The following is an 8,533-nucleotide window of genomic DNA, read 5'->3' as shown; positions in this document are numbered from 1 at the left end:
CTGCGTAGATTCATGACACATTGTTCCAGATGCAGCAAGGCAACCCCAAAACATAATGAATCCTCCTCCAGGTTTCACAGTAGGTACAATATTCTTTTTTTTGTATGCTGTATTTTTGCATCTTTGAACGTATAGCTGATGTGACTTACAAAAAAAACTCCAGTATTGCCTCATCTGTCTGAAGCACATTTTCCTGGAAGTTTTGTGGCCTGTCAATATGCATTTTGGCAAATTCCTGTCTCACTTTTTTATGATTTGCTTTCACCAGTGGTTTTCTACTCAGTTGTCTTCCATGAAGTCCACTGTCACGATCGATTTTTGGATTTGTTGCAGATCTGGTTCCATGGAGTTAAACCTTTTTTCCTTTCTGGCCAGCGGGGGTTAAATATCATTTTTTCCCCTCTGGGAAGCTGGTGTAATTGCATTGCTGCTGGGTCAGTTGATATGCGTGGTGGACCACTCCCACCATCCTTTAAAAGGTCACCTGATGCATCAGCTGACTTTTGGTGTTAGAACAATCTGCAGTGACCAAGCTCGAGTAAGGAGCTCTCTGAGTGCAGTTGTGCTTCTGCTGAGTTTGCTTGCTTATCTGGTGCCTGTATCCTGCTGTGCGGTGCTTTTCAGCAGAGTTAAGTGTTGTATTTTTGTTACTTTGTCCCTTTGGTGTCTGTCACTTCCCCCTGTGTTAATTACCTACAGAAGTGAGGCAAGTGCTCCTGCCGCCCTGTGCATTAGCCAGGGCAGTTATAGGTGACAACTAGGGACAAGGTATCCTGACGGCGGTGGGGGGAAGGACCGCATAGGGCGTTAGGGAAGTGCAGGGACAGGCTCAGGTTTGAGCTCAGGTGATGATCATCCCTCATTACCTATTGGTAGGGCCTTCCTCCCCCCCCTTATTCCATCCCCGTTGTGTGTTGTGCCGTTAGCTGACCGACCATCCGTTGGGTCGTATCACACCGTGAGAGGCACTCCGTGACATCCACTTTTGCCAGTACAGAAACCTATTGTGCTATCTGACACTGATGTACCTTGGCCTTGGAGTTCACTTCCAATCTCTTTGAAAGTTATTCTGGGCTTTTTGGTTACCATTGCAACCTATTTTTTTTTTAAAGGCTCAGGAGATATACAGTCCTTGACGCCTCAAAAAAAAGTGAAAGCTCTACAATGCTCTATATTATATTTCCAAAAGTATCTGGTAAATCGCTATCATAGACCACTAATAAATACATACAGTTAGCCATCTGTAAAATCTGTACTTTTTCTCAGTAACTGCTACACATGTGGTAATAAATTTGCATAATTGTGTGTTCCAGTAGAAAGATGAGAAACAAGTGAAAATGTTCTCTGAACATTCATTCAAACCACTTTTTATGAAATTGCAATGGCTTTCAACAATAAAAAAAGATATGCTTTTATGGAGCATATTTTGTGGGTATGCAAAATCTCACATTGGCAGGTGCTAAATTCACATCCTTACATCTTTTTTTGTATTCAGTGTTACTGGTAGTGTGGACTGAGTGACTCATTCTAAGATCACAAGTCAGTTTTAATGCAATAATAAAAATTCTAACTACCAAACTGTAAATCTAGCAGTTACATTTCTATTTCCAATGTATATGTAGAGTCTAATGTTATGGATACGTTTGGGGACAAAAGTCATGTTTGCAATAGGGTTTTATTTAAAAAAAAATGCACAGTTTGGCTTCTGCAGCCTCTATTTGTTACAGTGTAAGGGGGTAAGATATAATGTCTTTCATGTCTCCCTTCCATCTGATTGTCTCCTGGTTCTTGATGATAACAGATGTGTTTTATGATAATTGCCTGCGGTACTGCTACATGTGTAACTATGTATTACAGCTCATTGCTTATGGTATTGCCACTTGAATGTGTTACCATTATATAGAATACTGTTATATATTGCTTTGCATTCATGTATTATAGTATTGCATATATGTTATGTGTCCTTCGTATATGTACAGTTAGGTAAAGTTAGTGCATCCTTCTTGGGACAGTTGGGTGAGGGCACTCTTAGTATATAGTTTCCCTATAGACCGGGTAGTTGTAATTATGTTGCTGGCCACTAGATGGGGGTATACTAGTGGAGCCTGATAGTAGGTTCATAGAGGGTTAATTGTAGGAGGGGCTGCCAAGAGTTAAGGTTAGTAATGAAGAGTGGTTTAGCAAGACAGGGCAAGGGCGCCCAAGTGTCCGCATGAGCTAAAGGCCCGGACAGCTTGGCAGTCACGCAATATTAAGTCGTTATTATCCATGTTACCCACGGCCACTGCATGCCTTAGCAGTGGGTCAGAACAGGAAAAGGAAGATGTGGCATCTTACCGCCTGGGTCAATGCTTTTAGGGCAGAAGTTGGCTGGACTAAGGAGATGAAAGGAGTTGGAGCTTCGACGAGATGCCTCACCAGGGGTCACCAAACATAGTGATTGATGAATTCATGTCTGGGGCAAAACAGGCAGAAGGATATGTCATTATAGTGAGGTCAGGCCTGGAAGGAACTGGGAAGCAGTCTAGTACGGTCTGGTCCGGGCGTGTACTGCACAGAAGTGACAACAAGCAAGGGAAAGTTCAGGAAGCAAGCAAATGTTATAATGTATCAACTGTGGATGTAACGTACAAAATCCTAAGTAAAGAAAGTGTTGAAGTTGTCTCGGACTGTGTCTCCATTGATGGGGGGTCACCTAGAAGAGGAACCGTTATGGCCTGGGAAGTGCCCGGGTGAAGCTGAATCTGGAGATGCAGGTATGCCGAGGAGAATAGTATTATTTCATGTAGGGGAAGGACTGGACACAGCTGCCACCGGAATACAGGTCATGACTACAGTCCTGTCACTCGCTTACAAAAGTACTTACCTGGCTACAGAATTGGTTAAGAAAAATCAGTCGGAGCAATCCACTCCAACCCCAAATTGTTTATATGGTTGTGTCACTTCCTGAAAGATAATGTCATCCCTCCTTGCCATACCTCATTCAGTCTGTTGCACCAATTGAAAAAAAAAATCACAGTTTTATTTCATTTATTTCAAATCTCACATTTAGTGGCCAGTGTCAGGCAGCTGTTGCAAAGGCAAATAAAATAATGGGATGCATTAAGAGGCATAGATGCTCATGAGGAGAACATAATTTTACCTCTATATACTGTAAGTCACTAGAGCGACCACACTTAGAATACTGCGTACAGTTCTGGTCTCCGGCGTATAAGAAAGACATAGCTGAACTGGAGCGGGTGCAGAGAAGAGCGACCAAGGTTATTAGAGAACTGGGGGGTCTGCAATACCAAGACAGGTTATTACACTTGGGGTTATTTAGTTTGGAGAATCGAAGGCTTAGGGGTGATCTTATTACAATGTATAAATACAGTTGTGGCCAAAAGTATTGACACCCCTGCAATTTTGTCAGATCATACTCAGTTTCTTCCTGAAAATGATTGCAATCACAAATTCTTTGGTATTATTATCTTCATTTAATTTGTCTAAAATGAAAAAACAAACGAGAACGAAGCAAAAAGCAATACATTGGTCATTTCACACAAAACTCAAAAAATGGGCCAGACAAAAGTATTGGCACCCTCAGCCTAATACTTGGTTGCACAACCTTTAGCCAAAATAACTGCGACCAACCGCTTCCGGTAACCATCAATGAGTTTCTTACAATGCTCTGCTGGAATTTTAGACCATTCTTCTTTGGCAAACTGCTCCAGGTCCCTGATATTAGAAGGGTGCCTTCTCCAAACTGCCATTTTTAGATCTCTCCACAGGTGTTCTATGGGATTCAGGTCTGGACTCATTTTTGGCCACCTTAGAAGTCTCTAGTGCTTTCCCTCAAACCATTTTCTAGTGCTTTTTGAAGTGTGTTTTGGGTCATTGTCCTGCTGGAAGACCCATGACCTCTGAGGTAGACCCAGCTTTCTCACACTGGGCCCTACATTATGCTGCAAAATTTGATGGTAGTCCTCAGACTTCATAATGCCATGCACACGGTCAAGCAGTCCAGTGCCAGAGGCAGCAAAGCAACCCCAAAACATCAGGGAACCTCCGCCATGTTTGACTGTAGGGACCGTGTTCTTTTCTTTGAATGCATCTTTTTTTCTCCTGTAAACTCTATGTTGATGCCTTTGCCCAAAAAGCTCTACTTTTGTCTCATCTGACCAGAGAACATTCTTCCAAAACGTTTTAGGCTTTTTCAGGTAAGTTTTGGCAAACTCCAGCCTGGCTTTTTTATGTCTCAGGGTAAGAAGTGGGGTCTTCCTGGGTCTCCTACCATACAGTCCCTTTTCATTCAGACGCCAACGGATAGTACGGGTTGACACTGTTGTACCCTCGGACTGCAGGGCAGCTTGAACTTGTTTGGATGTTAGTTGAGGTTCTCTATCCAGCATCCGCACAATCTTGCGTTGAAATCTCTTGTCAATTTTTCTATTCCGTTCACATCTAGGGAGGTTAGCCACAGTGCCATGGGCTTTAAACTTCTTGATGACACTGCGCACGGTAGACACAGGAACATTCAGGTCTTTGGAGATGGACTTATAGCCTTGAGATTGCTCATGCTTCCTCGCAATTTGATTTCTCAAGTCCTCAGACAGTTCTTTGGTCTTCTTTCTTTTCTCCATGCTCAATGTGGTACACACAAGGACACAGGACAGAGGTTGAGTCAACTTTAATCCATGTCAACTGGCTGCAAGTGTGATTTAGTTATTGCCAACACCTGTTAGGTGCCACAGGTAAGTTACAGGTGCTGTTAATTACACAAATTAGAGAAGCATCACATGATTTTTCGAACAGTGCCAATACTTTTGTCCACCCTCTTTTTTATGTTTGGTGTGGAATTATATCCAATTTGGCTTTAGGACAATTCTTTTTGTGTTTTTTCATTTAAGACAAATTAAATGAAGATAATAATAACAAAGAATTTGTGTTTGCAATAATTTTCAGGAAGAAACTGAGTATTATCTGACAGAATTGCAGGGGTGTCAATACTTTTGGCCACAACTGTATACGCGGGGACAGTACAAAGACCTTTCTAATGATCTTTTTACTCTTAGACCTGTGATGGGGACAAGGGGGCATCCTCTACGTCTGGAGGAAAGAAGGTTTAAGCATACTCAAAGACGCGGATTCTTTACTGTAAGAGCGGTGAGACTATGGAACTCTCTGCCATATGATGTTGGAATGAGTGATTCCCTACTAAAATTTAAGAAGGGACTGGATGCCTTTCTTGAAAAATATAATATTACAGGGTATATACACTAGTTTCCTTAATACTGCGTTGATCCAGGGAGCTAGTCTGATTGCCGTATGTGGAGTCGGGAAGGAATTTTTTTCCCCAATGTGAAGCTTACTGTTTGCCACATGGGTTTTTTTTGCCTTCCTCTGGATCAACATGTTAGGGCAGGTTAGGACAGGATATGGGTTGAACTAGATGGACTTAAAGTCTTCCTTCAACCTTAATAACTATGTTACTATGTTACTAAATGCACATGAGACTCTGGGAGTGTTAAAACACTTTCTAAGGCAGTGCCTTCCTGGCTCTAAACCTCCACAGCTCAAAATTCTTCTGTTTGACTGACAGCTCACTGGCTAGACTGTACAACCTGTAAGGAGTAGAGCCAGGGAGGCAGTGACTTAGGAAGTGCTTAGATGCAGCAAGAGCACTTAAGCCTTATAGTCAATGGAATAAAAACAGCAATTGTTTATTTTTTTTTTTCAGTCAGGGAGCAACAGATTACAGGTAGGAACAGATCATAAAGGTATGGATGAAATTATTTGTCAGAAAGCAACTGGTCCATATGGACAGTTTGGAGGGATGTTATGAAAGATTCCTTTTAATAGTGAAATTGAGATGACAGCAGGGTTTTAAATCTTATCATTGTTCTCCTGAACAATCTTCTAAGCTAATTAATGACCATGTCAAAGTTTCAATATTTTATACACTTCGCAGCCTTGAAATTGCAATACCAAGGAGGAAAAGTCATGGAGGTATAGAAATCAGAGGATCAAGAGACATGTTAACTACATGCAAAAGATGGAAAAATTGAAGCAAAATATTCATTGCATCTTGATTTATTTAGTATCGGGTATGAGCACCACATGCAGAAATGCACCTTCTTAAACTCCATGGCATGTAATCAATGAGGCTATTGAGCCAATCACTACATTTGACGTACCTACCATGGTCGGACAGGGGTTCATGACTGATTACGTATATGTTATGATTGGATCACCGGGGAGGAAAGCAAGACCAAGCTAAGCCACAGAAAACCAGAGAGGTTGGTAACTAAGCGGATTGCAGACCCCTGATCCTATCCACACAACTAGCAGTAGCCGTGGAGCGTACCTACGATGATTCTAGACGCCTCAACACAGCCAGAGGACTAAATAAGCCTAAACCAAGAAAAGGGGAAAACTAAACTGCCCCAGAGCAGACTTTAAAGGAATAGACAGCCCCCAAACATATATTGTCGGTGAGACAAGATGAAAACACAAACACAGGTAGGAAAATAGGCTGAGCAAACGATGGGACCCACACTAACTAGACAGGACAGGAAAGGAAAGACACTGTCTGCAATCACGCAAAAAAAACGCAAAAAAACCCTGTAAAAAATGTCCAACACGTCTGATAAAAAATACTGAAGTTACTCAACTTCGCCCACTATATCAGCACTCTGGCATATTCTGAAAGCAGAGCAAAAAGAGGCCAATCTAATAAGGGACAAAAACAAACTGGCACAAGCAGTAACATAAGGATGGAAATTCAGCACAGCCCCAGCCGGGGCTGGCTGACCCACAAAACTGAGTAGACAAAACCAGATCAAATGTGAACAATAGCAAAAGAATACTTAGCTTGAGCATGCAGAGACTGAGCTGGAAACTAAAACCTCAGGAGGCAGGAAAAAATCACCAGCAGGGATAGAGGGAGTCGGCTGTCTTAAATCCAGTCAGAAACTCCAAATGTCCAATCGTCCTCCTCATTATCAGGTGGCAGTCCTCTGTTAATTAGATCAGCTCCATTACCTCCTGTAACCACCAGAGGGAGCCCGGAAAGAGAACTCGCGACCCCTCTGTCAATATAACCAGCTCCACTACCTTCACTAGTAACGAGAGGTAGGCCAGAAAGTGAATTCACAACAGTATAGGTGTCATGGCATTTGTGCGCTGCACAAGAGCTGTGCCTGTGTAATTGCTGCTGGGACCTCAGCTTACATGATAGCCGAGAACGGGCTCTCACAGCCAGGAGAGGTTCCCACACTGCCAGTGGTTGCTAAACCCCCTAAATTCCACAATCATTATCAATCACAACATTTAGGAAGCTGGGAGTGGGAGGGGGCTGTCTCTCCCAACCGGCACCCCCTCAACATCATTGCGAGAGCCTGATCATCGTCATGGCAACCCGAGGTTATGACCACATCCGGGTCACCAAGCTACTGAAAATTTGTTAGATCATGCTCAGTGCATGGTCTAAGAGGCTTCTGTCAGTGCAGCACTGACAGGTATAATGCATTGCAATACCAGCAATCAAGTAAAAAAAGTAAATAAAAATTGTAAAATATTTTTTTAACAGCGCACAAATAATATATATATGTTGATGAGTTTTTGCAAAAAAGCGTCTTTTAGTGTGTGACAGCAGTCAAACATAAAAAAATATAAATCTGGTATCACTGTAATCGCACCAACCCGAAGAATAGTCACCTAATCACTTATACCGCACGAGGAACGGCGTAAAAAAAATGAATGAAACCAATTCTTGACCTGCTGTTGATTTTTTCATTTTGTTTTCCAAAAATCATAGTAAGGATCAGAGCACACTTTTCTTGCGCTCTGTGCTGAGCCCTTACACTGGGCTTTCCATGCAAACCTCTGAAATACGTGATTCAAATGGGAACCCCCGGCGGAAGATTCCCTATAATGAGGCAGATGGAGACACTGTGAATGCAGTCTAGCCTGTCATCCTTTGGTATCTGTCTTTTTAAGCATCCATAAAAGTGCGGTAGACCACAGTTTTGTGCACCACTGAAAAGGATGTAAGATATCAAGCAGGAACACGGAATGCAGTGACGGGACGCAGGCAGAGCAAGGGTTGACAGTTTTATTTACAGGGGAATGTACTCCACGCAGGGAATGAGAGATTGTAGGGTGATGATAAGGAATGAGAGCAAAACTGAGAGAGTGACAGGGGCGAACGAAAGTTCAGTAATAAAGAGGTGAAACTTATCAGTCTGTAGTCTTCTTAGGTGCAGCTCCTCTGGGTTCCAACGATGGCACCGACAACAGCGGCACTTGACGTCTCGGTGAGGTCTGTAACAGGTGGTGATCCAACTGTGGCACCTACAACAGCGGTGCGGGATGTCTCGGCAAAGTCTCTGGGAGGCAGGAAGATTTCCCGTGCTCAAACGTATGTAGCACGGTATGGAGTCTAGTGTGTGGAACCGCCGGAACGGGACTTCGCTCCGCAGTGTACACAAGTTCTTGATAGCGAGGCTCTGTCCTAGCCGTCTGTCTCTCTTTCTGTGCATCGCACTCACAG

This window comes from Dendrobates tinctorius, unplaced genomic scaffold (assembly GCF_039654945.1).
Source record: "Dendrobates tinctorius isolate UK_male_01 unplaced genomic scaffold, ASM3965494v1 ptg000016l, whole genome shotgun sequence".
NCBI classification, from domain to species: Eukaryota; Metazoa; Chordata; class Amphibia; order Anura; family Dendrobatidae; genus Dendrobates; species Dendrobates tinctorius.
The sequence above is the reverse complement of the archived record's forward strand: the minus strand, read 5'-3'. Positions refer to the sequence as shown.